A 12,656-nucleotide genomic window follows, 5' to 3' on the forward strand; every position below is an offset into this window, starting at 1 on the left:
ACAAGATGATCAATGGGAGTTTGACCGCTGGGTCCCCCACCGTTCACGAGAATGGGGGTCCCATTCCTCCAAATGAATGGAGCGGCAGGTCAAGCATCGTTCGGAGGAACTGGACCGCCGTTCTTGTAATCAGTGGGGGTCCCAGCAGTCGGACCACCACCGTTCAGCATGTTCTCACCTATTCTGTGGTTAGGGGATAACATTTAATGTTGGGACAACCCCTTTAAGGCTTTATTGTGAATTCCAATGCCAGACTTTACGGATCATCACAGTATATGGCTTTACTAATATTTATAAGATTGGGATCGGAAGAAATTGTATATCTTGAATTCCACTTTTTCCTTTGAGTAAACCATGTAAAGTAGAAATGACGTTGGACCAGACCAAGCGAAGGTGATACAAACGTGAAATCGAGAATTAATCATAAAGTGCTCACCGGACATTGAGTGCTCTTATCTACTGAGTCAACATACATAGCAGTGATATAAGTGCCAGGGAGCTGTGATATTCTAGAATAGATGGTGCGATGTACCTAATGTCAGTTAGGCTTCGTTCACATCTGCGCCAGGGCTCCGTTCTGGCGTTTCGTCTGAGCTTTCTGTCAGAACGGAATCCTGACTGAAACAAACGGAAACCATAGGTTTGCATCACCATTGATTTCAATGGTGACGGATCCGGTGCAAATGGATTCAGTTTCTCAGTTGTGCAAGGGTTCCTTCGTTTTGACTGAATCAATACCGTAGTCGACTACGATAGCTTTCCGTTTGTTTCAGTCAGGGTTCCGTTCTGACGGTATGCTCAGCCGGAACGCCAGAACGGAGCCCTGATGCAGATGTGAACGAAGCCTTACCGTCTACCCTGGATATTACTCCCTGGTCCCCCTCCACCAGCTTCATATCCGGCTTCGAACTTGTTGCCAGTCAGACGGCCAAAAATTGGTCAGAAAAATTCTGCAGCTAAAACCTCCCAGCATTACCTGCTTGTTCAGTGTCTAAACAAAGCTAGCTCCGGTGGATGCATCCTATAAAATGGCGTCTTTACACTTCGCTTAGATGTTAGGGGTGTGTTTTTCAGCAAGCAGAGGCTGTCAGAGCAAGCAGAGTTATAGTTCTGCAACAGCTGGCGAGCTACAGGTAGGAGATCACTAGTGTAGGCTGACACGTTGCAATACATGACAAGCTATCTAGGTCTGTACAAACTTTCAGCCGCTTGGTGTAACAATAAATGCTCCCATTCACTGACCGCAAACGGAGATTTTTTTAAATGGCAAGGAATATCTTTAACTGTGAAATAGCCAAGTTAACATCAAGTCCCTAAGCACTACTACATAACTGAGTATTAATCATGGAGTCCTGCAGTTATATCAGAGGGTACTGGAAAATTGATAGGTCCCTCCATTATTCGGAGATCAAAAATAGTTACAACTCAAGCCCTTTCCTCGCGATCACAACACATCATACCGGCTGCATCCAATTTGAGTGCCCCCACAAGAGTGCCCCTATTGTGACGGCCAGAGTACCCTAGCCAAAGAATTCTCACAAGTCCCAGTCTGAACCTTTATCAATTCCATCCATTGTCCCCATAAGTGCCAGCCATAGTTTCCCCAAGATGCTAATAAAAACACCAGCTACAGTAACCCCAAAGGGCCCAACACATTGCCCCATATTAATGACAGCCACTGAGCCCTCCCCCATAGCGGTTGACAGAACCAGAGCCCCCATTTTACTACCTTCTTCCACACCATGGATGCTTGAAGCTCCAATCCAGTGGAAATCGGTACGGGGCCGGCCTTAGTGGTCCAGTAACAATGGAGTAGACCTTCTACAATGGCCATACGAATGGATGGCTTCACATTAGATTAGTTCCATAAGGTGACGTCAACTTGCAAGGGACTCCCCTCTCCATATACACTAAGCCACCATGGAGGGGTTGAAAAGGGGTCCTTTCGACAAGGAATGAAGGACTGTGGAGGTGTCAGCTGGCACTAAGAGCGTTCCATACTGTAATGTCCGTGGCTGCGGGCTGCCCGCTCCAAAGTCCCCCTGACAGCCGCAGCCACGAGTCGGCAAGCGCTGGCCCCAGCCTCCTCCTCAGGAGACGCCAGTGCTCACGTCCACTCACCTCTGCCGGATCCCGTAGGGTGCACGCACGCACCCGCTCTTAAAGGGGCAGCGCACGCACCGGACCTCATGGACGAACTTTGACCCGTGTTTACCCTGGACTATGAGGGGTCCAGCCCCCTAGTTCTATGCCTGAGTGTTGTTGTGTTCCCTATAGTTTGTCTATGTGATGGCCTCCTAGTGTGTTTCCTGTTCCAGTCCCTGTACTTGTTTACAGTTCCTGTTCCTAGCAATCCATACCTTCCTAGTCGAGCACTGTGCTGTGCCAAAGTCGTGCTGCGCTACATCCACGTCTGACCTGCTTCACCTCGCCTGACGTCCGCGTGCTACCTAAGTCCCAGCCGAGCCTGCCCTGCTGCTGTCTGAGCTGCCACAGGTACCTATAGACTATCACCTGCTCCCTGTTGGCCAGCTGCCTTACCGCCACGGCGGTACGGCCCAGTGGGTCCACAGACCCTTCGCGACACACACTTTTGCTATTCCCTACAATTCAGGAACAAAATGGTTGGTTCTACTGTACAGGCCGCAGGTTCTACAAACGCAAAAACTAGACGGGACCAACCTTTTTTTTTTACCACTTTCAATTCCAAGTGTGTGCAGAAGCAAAACTTATTTCTAAAATAACAGATTTTAAAGAGCAAATATCGATCTGGGACCATGACGGACGGGCGCCTGGAAGGCTTTACCACTGACTTCTGATCAATGTTTTTAGATTGTTATTGATCTTTTACAGCGAATTATAATTGGAGCGTTACGGGTGGAAGCTCAGGGCCCAGATCTGCCCCGTACAACATGACGGATACAATTACGTCCTTGACAAAAGATGAAGTACAATCAGGGAAGGGGAAGTCTGTGTTCCTGTAAATACAGGGAGATGTTTTTACTGTTTTATCGCCAGCACTTGAAGTTTGCCAATGTACAATAAAAAAAAAAAAATTTACACATTAAAAAAACAGCGACCAGTGGGTGTCTAAACATGAAAAAAGTGAGGGAACGGATTCTAAATAAATTAGTGAAAAGGAAAAAAAAAAAAAGCAAAAGAGGGTTTAAACAAAAGCGTAAAAAAAACATAAGAGAAAAACAATTACTCGCAGTATTAATAGGCAACACCATTAGTTTTTATTGGTAAGACTTCGCGCCAGTGTTTTTTATACTCCTGTGTTCTTGTTTGTTTTTCGCTGTATTTATAGCTATTGACATAACAAAAATGTGAATAAAACCTACAAATGAGAACTCCACACCTTGTAAAAGTATTTGATATGTTTTTTTTAAATAAAATGATGACATGTTTAATAGTTACTTATGACTTTGTTTTCGTTCTTTCCACCTCTCATAAGGGTATGTTCACACGCAGTGTTTTCAGTCGTAATTCGGGCATTTTATGCCTCGAACTACACCTGAAAAAACAGCTCCATTGCGCCTACAAACATCTGCCCATTGCTTTCAATGGGAATTACGATGTTCTGTTCAGACGAGGTGTAATTTTACGCGTCGTTGTCAAGACGTTTTTGGAGCCGTTTTTCATTGACTCCATTGAAAAACATATCCAATAACGTCCGTAAAATACGCCGCGAAAAACGCGAGTAGTTACAAAAACGTCTGAAAATCAGGAGCTGTTTTCAGGCAAAAACAGCTCCGTTATTTCAGACGTATTTTGCTGCTGCGTGTGAACATAGCCCTATTCATAAATCAGTGAAAAGTGTTATCTCCCTCTCCGTCCAGCAGCTTGTAGTTTCCCTTTTCCTGCCTGCAGCCGCTCTGTATGTGTATGTTCACACGTCTTAACAAATGTCTCCTGAAAACAGCTCCGTAATTTCAGACGTAAACCGCTCCTGAATTTAAGATGTTTTTGCAAGTGCAGGCGTTTTTCTCGGCGTCCATTACGGACGTAATTGGAGCTGGTTTTCAATGGAGTTAATGAAAACCGGCTCCAATTACGTCCTAAGAAGTGACATTGCACTTCTTTGAGGCGGGCGTCTTTTTACGCGCCGTCTTTTGACAGCGACGCGTAAAAATACACCTCATCTTCACAGTACATCGTAAAACCCATTGAAATGAATGGGCAGATGTTTGCAGACGTAATGGAGCCGTCTTTTCAGGCGCAAGTCGAGGCGTAAAACGCCTGAATTACGTCCGGAAATAGGGCGTGTGAACATACCCCAAATGTTCAGAAATCTCCTGTCACCAAAAAAATTATAGTACTTAAATTCTTGTATATAGGAGCAGTATAAGGGGGGATTCACACGAGCGTGTATTCGGTCCGTGCGGGCCGCGTGGTTTTCACGCGGCACGCATGGACCAATACAAGTCTATGGGGCAGTACAGACAGTCCGTGCTTTTTGCGCAGCGTTTGTCTGCTGCGCAAAAAGCGCGACAGGTTCAATAACTCTGCGTATTTCGCGCATCACGCACCCATTGAAGTCAATGGGTGCGTGAAAATCACGTGCACCACACGGAAGCACTTCCGTGGGACGAGCGTGATTCGAGCAACAGCAGTGAAAAGGATGAATGAAAACCGAAAAGCACCACGTGCTTTTCTGTTTCCGAACATCCAAACGGAGTGTCTTTGCGATGAGCGAAGCCGGACAAGCGTACCGAACTTCACCGGGTTCGGCCAAACTCGTTTTGGCCGATCCCGGCAAAAAAATTATCGGTACGCGACGTCAGGAGATAGTCACTGTCCATGGTGCTGAAAGAGTTAAACTGTTTCAGCACCATGGACAGTGACTTGCGATCCCAAAATACATGAACCTGTAAAAAAAACCCGAAGTTCTAACTTACCGATTACTCCTGTCTCCTTCCTGCAGTCCGACCTCCCGGGATGACACTTCAGTTCAAGTGACAGCTCCAGCCAATCACAGGCCAAGCACAGGCTGCAGCCAATCACAGGCTGCAGCGGTCACTTGGACTGCTGCGTCATCCAGGGAGGTGGGGCCCGATGTCGAGAGGCGCGTCACCAAGGACGCGTCACCAAGGCAACGGCCGGGAAGTTCTCGGTAAGTAGGAACTTTATCTTTTTTTTTACAGGTTTTTCGCTGTTGTGTTCGGCATTCACTGTCGAGGGTGCTGAAAGATTTAGCTCTTTCAGCACCTTGGACAGTGACGGGCGCTGACAAGCCTCATCTCTGATGCCGGCTGCGCGAAAATCACGCAGCCGCGCATCACACGCATGACACACGCAGCTGTCAAATGGTTTTTGCGCTCGCAAAACGCTGCGTTGTTTGCGCGCGCAAAAACGCAACGTTCGTGTGAATCTGGCCTTATAGTAGTTATATTCTTGTATATAGGAGGCAGTATTATAGTAGTTATATTCTTGTATATAGGGGGAGATATTATAGTAGTTATATTCTTGTATATAGAGGCAGTATTATAGTAGTTATATTCTTGTATATAGGGGCAGTATTATAGTAGTTATATTCTTGTATATAGGGTCAGTATTATAGTAGTTATATTCTTGTATATAGGGGCAGTATTATAGTAGTTATATTCTTGTATATAGGGGCAGTATTATAGTAGTTATATTCTTGTATATAGGGGCAGTATTATAGTAGTTATATTCTTGTATGTAGGAGCAGTATTATAGTAGTTATATTCTTGTATATAGGGTCAGTATTATAGTAGTTATATTCTTGTATATAGGGGCAGTATTATAGTAGTTATATTCTTGTATATAGGGGCAGTATTATAGTAGTTATATTCTTGTATGTAGGAGCAGTATTATAGTAGTTATATTCTTGTATATAGGGGGCAGTATTATAGTAGTTATATTCTTGTACATAGGGGCAGTATTATAGTAGTTATATTCTTGTATATAGGGGGCAGTATTATAGTAGTTATATTCTTGTATATAGGGGGCAGTATTGTAGTAGTTATATTCTTGTACATAGGGGTAGTATTATAGTAGTTATATTCTTGTATATAGGAGGCAGTATTATAGTAGTTATATTCTTGTATATAGGAGGCAGTATTATAGTAGTTATATTCTTGTATATAGGGGCAGTATTATAGTAGTTATATTCTTGTATATTGGAGGCAGTATTATAGTAGTTATATTCTTGTATATAGGAGGCAGTATTATAGTAGTTATATTCTTGTATACAGGGGCAGTGTGGTGCCTGTATTAGGACTTGCAAGTCCTGTTTCGGCTCCTTCCACCCATTAGAACACTGGGTTCAAGCATAGTCCAAGAGGGAACCCCAGAAGTGAGTGTTCAGGTTACATTACATCTTATACAGGGTTAGAGACAGACAAGCTGCAGACCCTCCCACAGGGTAGAGAAAAGCAGGCAGAGCAAGAACAGACCCTAAAAAGCCTCAGGGGAGTGCGGCGGTAGATAAATTAGTAATTTCTACACCACTGATGACCTACCCGAGTATACTAAAGAACGATGTCTGCTTTAACCCTTCTCAACCCACCCATTAACAGACAGGATTCACACTCAAACTTCAGGTAAGTATTTTTATTGAATGTAGTGAAGACTGAAATCCAAATATCTCCATTTTGGTTGTGAGGGTCATCAGCCACGCAGCTTCCATAGGATATTATTTCACCACCACAGGTGTAAAGTAACAGACCAAGCTTGTAAAGTGCCATCAAATCTGAAAAGAGGAACAGACACTGTATTATACATCAGGAAGTAATGGATATGGGCAAGTGGTCACTTAAAGGCCAACAGAAGTAGCCAAGTGGTCACCATAAATGGTCATGCCCTCAAGACATGGAGTCTATCTGCGAGATTCACATCTGCTCTGTATGGGCATAGACCAGACATGAAGCCCGCCATGTGTAGGACTGGCTGCACTGCCCCCACAGGTGGGATGACTTCGTGTAGGTGACATATTAGAAGGACTAAGCTAAAAATCTTGCTCAGTAACAGCCTCTGAGTTTCAGCAGGGAGCATCAGCTGGCATACAGAAGTCTCATCATTGCAAGATTCTTATTCAAACAATGATCCTACAAGTCAGAGACCATGGGATCACCAACCTGCAACCAGAGAGTCAAGTTTAACCACAGGTTCTCTTTTTTTACCTAGTCTAGAACCCACCACCTTGAGGGGAGGCTGGTAAATGACAATTGTTACGCTATGTATCAGAGCAGCTACAACATGAGAAGACTACAGTACATTATGTCTAGGTGGAGTTCTTATAGGATGATCATCAAAAACATAAATAAACGTAAAACCATCCAGCCTCCACCGGAGGGCAGCAGCTCAAAATACTGGAGAGCTTAGGAGCCAGGATGATCTCTCACCTATTCCTTCCCATTAGAAGACATGAAGAATGAGGGTGAGGGACTCGTCAGACATCTACAGGACGTTAGTCTTCCGCAATTCTCACCATTGCCTGAGAACAAAAAAATAAAATAAAAGTCAACAGGAAGCCCTCCATGGGAGCCCACCACTAAAGGTTGAATGCTTTGGGTTCCTTGGTCCCATCATAATTGCAGGAGTGTCAGCTTATGGAAACTGTTTCTTTATGAAACACTCAGAAAGTGTAGTCTAGTCATTGGGACCAAGGTTGAGCCCAAGCAACGGAGGGGAAAAAAAAAAAAATTTGAACAAAATGGTCTCCTCAAAGGTTAGACAAGAATTCAGATCATCAAGTCTATGGGTTCCTGAACTCAAACCACCGCCAGCGTAAAGAGCCCACATCTATAGGCCCCCAGACCTCATGGGGCGTAGACACCACGTGGTCTAGAGGATCAGCCCTTTGTGGACGACATATGGGAACTAAAGAGGTTCTTCTATGATGGGTCGGGCTTAAAACTTCAAAGGGGGAAAAACTATGGGTCAAGCCAACGTAGGACCATCGGTTTAAGAAATGTGGGCACTGGATTCCTACCGGAAGGGAAGACCATTACTAACCTCATTGAGAGTCAGATGAGGGCCACACTGGAAATGGAAGGGCCACAGAGACTCCATTATGGATCAGGTTCCACCTCATGTCGGACTCACCTAAGGGACAAAAGAATATTACATGAAGGAAGGAAGTTCTTTCCTCCATGACACTCACCTCACACCATTATATCAGGGCAACTTCCAGCCCTGCACCCCTAGTCCACAACTGGTGCAATCAGCTGAACAACAACCCCCAACAGGCATGATATGGTGACCATTACAACGCAGCACCCGGGGTCCACTCCCACTGGTGACCATTACAACGCAGCACCCGGGGTCCACTCCCACTGGTGACCATTACAACGCAGCACCCGGGGTCCACTCCCACTGGTGACCATTACAACGCAGCACCCGGGGTCCTCTCCCACTGGTGACCATTACAACGCAGCACCCGGGGTCCTCTCCCACTGGTGACCATTACAATGCAGCACCCGGGGTCCTCTCTCCCACTGGTGACCATTACAATGCAGCACCCGGGGTCCTCTCTCCCACTGGTGACCATTACAACGCAGCACCCGGGGTCCACTCCCACTGGTGACCACCTGAGAGGGTCTGGAGGACCTCAGGATTAAAGTAGGTCTTACCCCACTAATGGTAAACTAGGTTACAGGTAGAAATAAGCATGGGCACCCCCAAATAGACACGAGGAGGGGGCTATACATGACCCATATATAACTCACCCATGTGATGGCATCCACATAGCCATGATATGCTGCACTCTCCACCCGGACATCGTGGGTGACATTCACTCTGTAGAGGCCCCTGAGCTCAGCCATGCCCAGGTCTCGCCGGAGCCCGCACACCCGGAACAGGATGGCAGGGGATTGTAGGGTGAGGCGGAGAGACCGAATACGGCTCAGGACAAGGCTTTTATACCAGACGCGGCAGCGGATGACGTCATCACGTTGGCGGAACAAGTGCCAGCCACAAGATGGCGGCGGGAGCTGATGAATAAATATGCTGGGCGACGTCTAGGCGCAGAGTTGCGGCTCACACTGCCCCTAGTGGCGGAGTAGTGTAAGCGGTCAGCCGCTCGGGAAGTACATGGCTTCCTAGTTAAGGGCATGATGGGGATTGTAGTTGCAGAACGGGTGGAAAACAAAAAAAAGAGCTAAATTATGATGCAAAATAACAATAAAGTCTCTGTTCATGAAGAAACTGCAGCTAAATGGCACAAGGCGAGTTTGCGGCGAGACGAGGCATTGAAATAGCAGAAGTATAAACTGTTATAACACAATGAGAAATACAAACGTAATATAATATCATGAAATAATGTAATATAATAGTATAATATAATAGGATGTAATATAACAGTATAATGTAATATAATATAATGTAATATAATAGTATAATGTAATATAATATAATATGATGTAATATAATATAATGTAATATAATATGATGTAATGTAATAGTATAATATAATGTAATATAATATGATGTAATATAACAGTATAATGTAATATAATATAATATGATGTAATATAACAGTATAATATAATATAATATAATGTAATATAATAGTATAATATGATGTAATATAATAGTATAATGTAATATAATATAATATAATGTAATATAATAGTATAATATGATGTAATATAATATGATGTAATATAATATGATGTAATATAATAGTATAATATGATGTAATATAATATGATGTAATATAATATGATGTAATATAATAGTATAATGTAATATAATATAATATGATGTAATATAACAGTATAATGTAATATAATATAATGTAATATAATAGTATAATATGATGTAATATAATATGATGTAATATAATATGATGTAATATAACAGTATAATGTAATATAATATAATATGATGTAATATAACAGTATAATGTAATATAATATAATGTAATATAATAGTATAATATGATGTAATATAATAGTATAATATGATGTAATATAATATAATGTAATATAATATAATGTAATATAATAGTATAATATGATGTAATATAATATGATGTAATATAATATAATGTAATATAATAGTATAATATGATGTAATATAATATGATGTAATATAATATGATGTAATATAACAGTATAATGTAATATAATATAATGTAATATAATAGTATAATATGATGTAATATAATATGATGTAATATAATATAATGTAATATAATAGTATAATATGATGTAATATAATATGATGTAATATAATAGTATAATGTAATGTAATATAATATGATGTAATATAATAGTATAATATAATGTAATATAATATGATGTAATATAATATGATGTAATATAATAGTATAATATGATGTAATATAATATAATATAATGCAATAATATAATTAGAGGCAGTTTTCAGGTATAACTGGATCGGCTCTGGCAGCCGCAGGATCCCTATTATAAGATAATCTCTCTATAGTGTCTCCAACAATCTATTCTGCCCTTATGAAGGAAACGTTATAGAAAATATAGTAAAATAATAATGTCAAAACGCCAACTAAAAATGTCTCACTACTCAACAGTAATACATTATATAACACAGTGACTGCCACTGTTATGGGGACTCTGTGGCTGTCATTGTTATGGGGGCACTCTTGCTGTCATGTTTATGGCACGCTGCGACAGTACTATGGGGGAGCTAAAACTATTGCAGTGATGGGACAATACTATGGGGGCGCTGTAACTATCACAGTGATTGGACAGTACTGCGGGGGCGCTATAGCTATCGTGGTGATGAGACAATACTATGGGGGTGCTATAACTATCGCAGTGATGGGACAATACTTTGGGGGCACTATAACTATTACAGTAATTGGACAGTACTACGGGGGCGCTATAACTATTGCAGTGATGGGACAGTACTACGGGGGTGCAATAACTATCACAGTGCTGGGACAATACTACGGGGGAGCTATAACTATCACGGTGATTGGACAGTACTACGGGGGCGCTATAACTATGGCAGTGCTGGGACAATACTATGGGGGCGCTATAACTATCACAGTGATTGGACAGTACTACAGGGGGCGCTATAGCTATCGCAGTGATGGGACAATACTTTGGGGGCGCTATAACTATTACAGTGATTGGACAGTACTACGGGGGCGCTATAACTATGGCAGTGGTGGGACAATACTATGGGGGCGCTATAACTATGGCAGTGATGGGACAATACTACAGGGGGCGCTATAACTATGGCAGTGCTGGGACAATACTACGGGGGCGCTATAACTATCACGGTAATTGGACAGTACTACAGGGGGCGCTATAACTATGGCAGTGCTGGGACAATACTACAGGGGGCGCTATAACTATCACAGTGCTGGGACAGTACTACAGGGGGCGCTATAGCTATCGCAGTGATGGGACAATACTTTAGGGGCGCTATAACTATTACAGTGATTGGACAGTACTACAGGGGGCGCTATAACTATGGCAGTGATGGGACAATACTACAGGGGGCGCTATAACTATGGCAGTGCTGGGACAATACTACAGGGGGCGCTATAACTATGGCAGTGCTGGGACAATACTACGGGGGAGCTATAACTATCACGGTGATTGGACAGTACTACGGGGGCGCTATAACTATGGCAGTGCTGGGACAATACTATGGGGGCGCTATAACTATCACAGTGATTGGACAGTACTACAGGGGGCGCTATAGCTATCGCAGTGATGGGACAATACTTTGGGGGCGCTATAACTATTACAGTGATTGGACAGTACTACGGGGGCGCTATAACTATGGCAGTGGTGGGACAATACTATGGGGGCGCTATAACTATGGCAGTGATGGGACAATACTACAGGGGGCGCTATAACTATGGCAGTGCTGGGACAATACTACGGGGGCGCTATAACTATCACGGTAATTGGACAGTACTACAGGGGGCGCTATAACTATGGCAGTGCTGGGACAATACTACAGGGGGCGCTATAACTATCACAGTGCTGGGACAGTACTACAGGGGGCGCTATAGCTATCGCAGTGATGGGACAATACTTTAGGGGCGCTATAACTATTACAGTGATTGGACAGTACTACAGGGGGCGCTATAACTATGGCAGTGATGGGACAATACTACAGGGGGCGCTATAACTATGGCAGTGCTGGGACAATACTACAGGGGGCGCTATAACTATGGCAGTGCTGGGACAATACTACAGGGGGCGCTATAACTATGGCAGTGCTGGGACAATACTATGGGGGCGCTAGAACTATCGCAGTGATGGAACAATACTACGGGGGTGCTATAACAATCGCAGTGATGGGACAATACTATGGGGGCGCTATAACTATCACTGTAATTGGACAGTACTACTGGGGCGCTATAACTATGGCAGTGATGGGACAATACTACAGGGGGCGCTATAACTATCACAGTGCTGGGACAATACTACAGGGGCCGCTATAACTATCACAGTGCTGGGACAATACTGCAGGGGGCGCTATAACTATCACAGTGCTGGGACAATACTGCAGGGGGCGCTATAACTATCACAGTGCTGGGACAATACTACAGGGGGCGCTATAACTATCACAGTGCTGGGACATTACTAGAGGGGGCGCTATAACTATCACAGTAATTGGACAGTACTACCGGGCGCTACAATTATCACAGTGATTGAACAGTACTACTGGGGCGCTATAAC

The 12,656-nt window shown here is 43.4% G+C and overlaps 1 long non-coding RNA gene across 1 annotated transcript; it reads right to left on the reverse strand.

The window, feature by feature from the left end:
- Positions 1-6,564: 6,564 nt before the first annotated feature.
- On the reverse strand, positions 6,565-8,885 carry LOC142658888 (uncharacterized). Its single transcript, XR_012850214.1, has 4 exons — positions 8,697-8,885; positions 7,984-8,073; positions 7,371-7,462; positions 6,565-6,718 (listed from the first exon to the last, which is right to left on the reverse strand). It is a non-coding gene; the product is annotated as an uncharacterized LOC142658888 (long non-coding RNA).
- Between the last annotated feature and the right edge of the window lie 3,771 nt (positions 8,886-12,656).

Source organism: Rhinoderma darwinii, chromosome 8 (assembly GCF_050947455.1).
Source record: "Rhinoderma darwinii isolate aRhiDar2 chromosome 8, aRhiDar2.hap1, whole genome shotgun sequence".
Taxonomy (NCBI): Eukaryota; Metazoa; Chordata; class Amphibia; order Anura; family Rhinodermatidae; genus Rhinoderma; species Rhinoderma darwinii.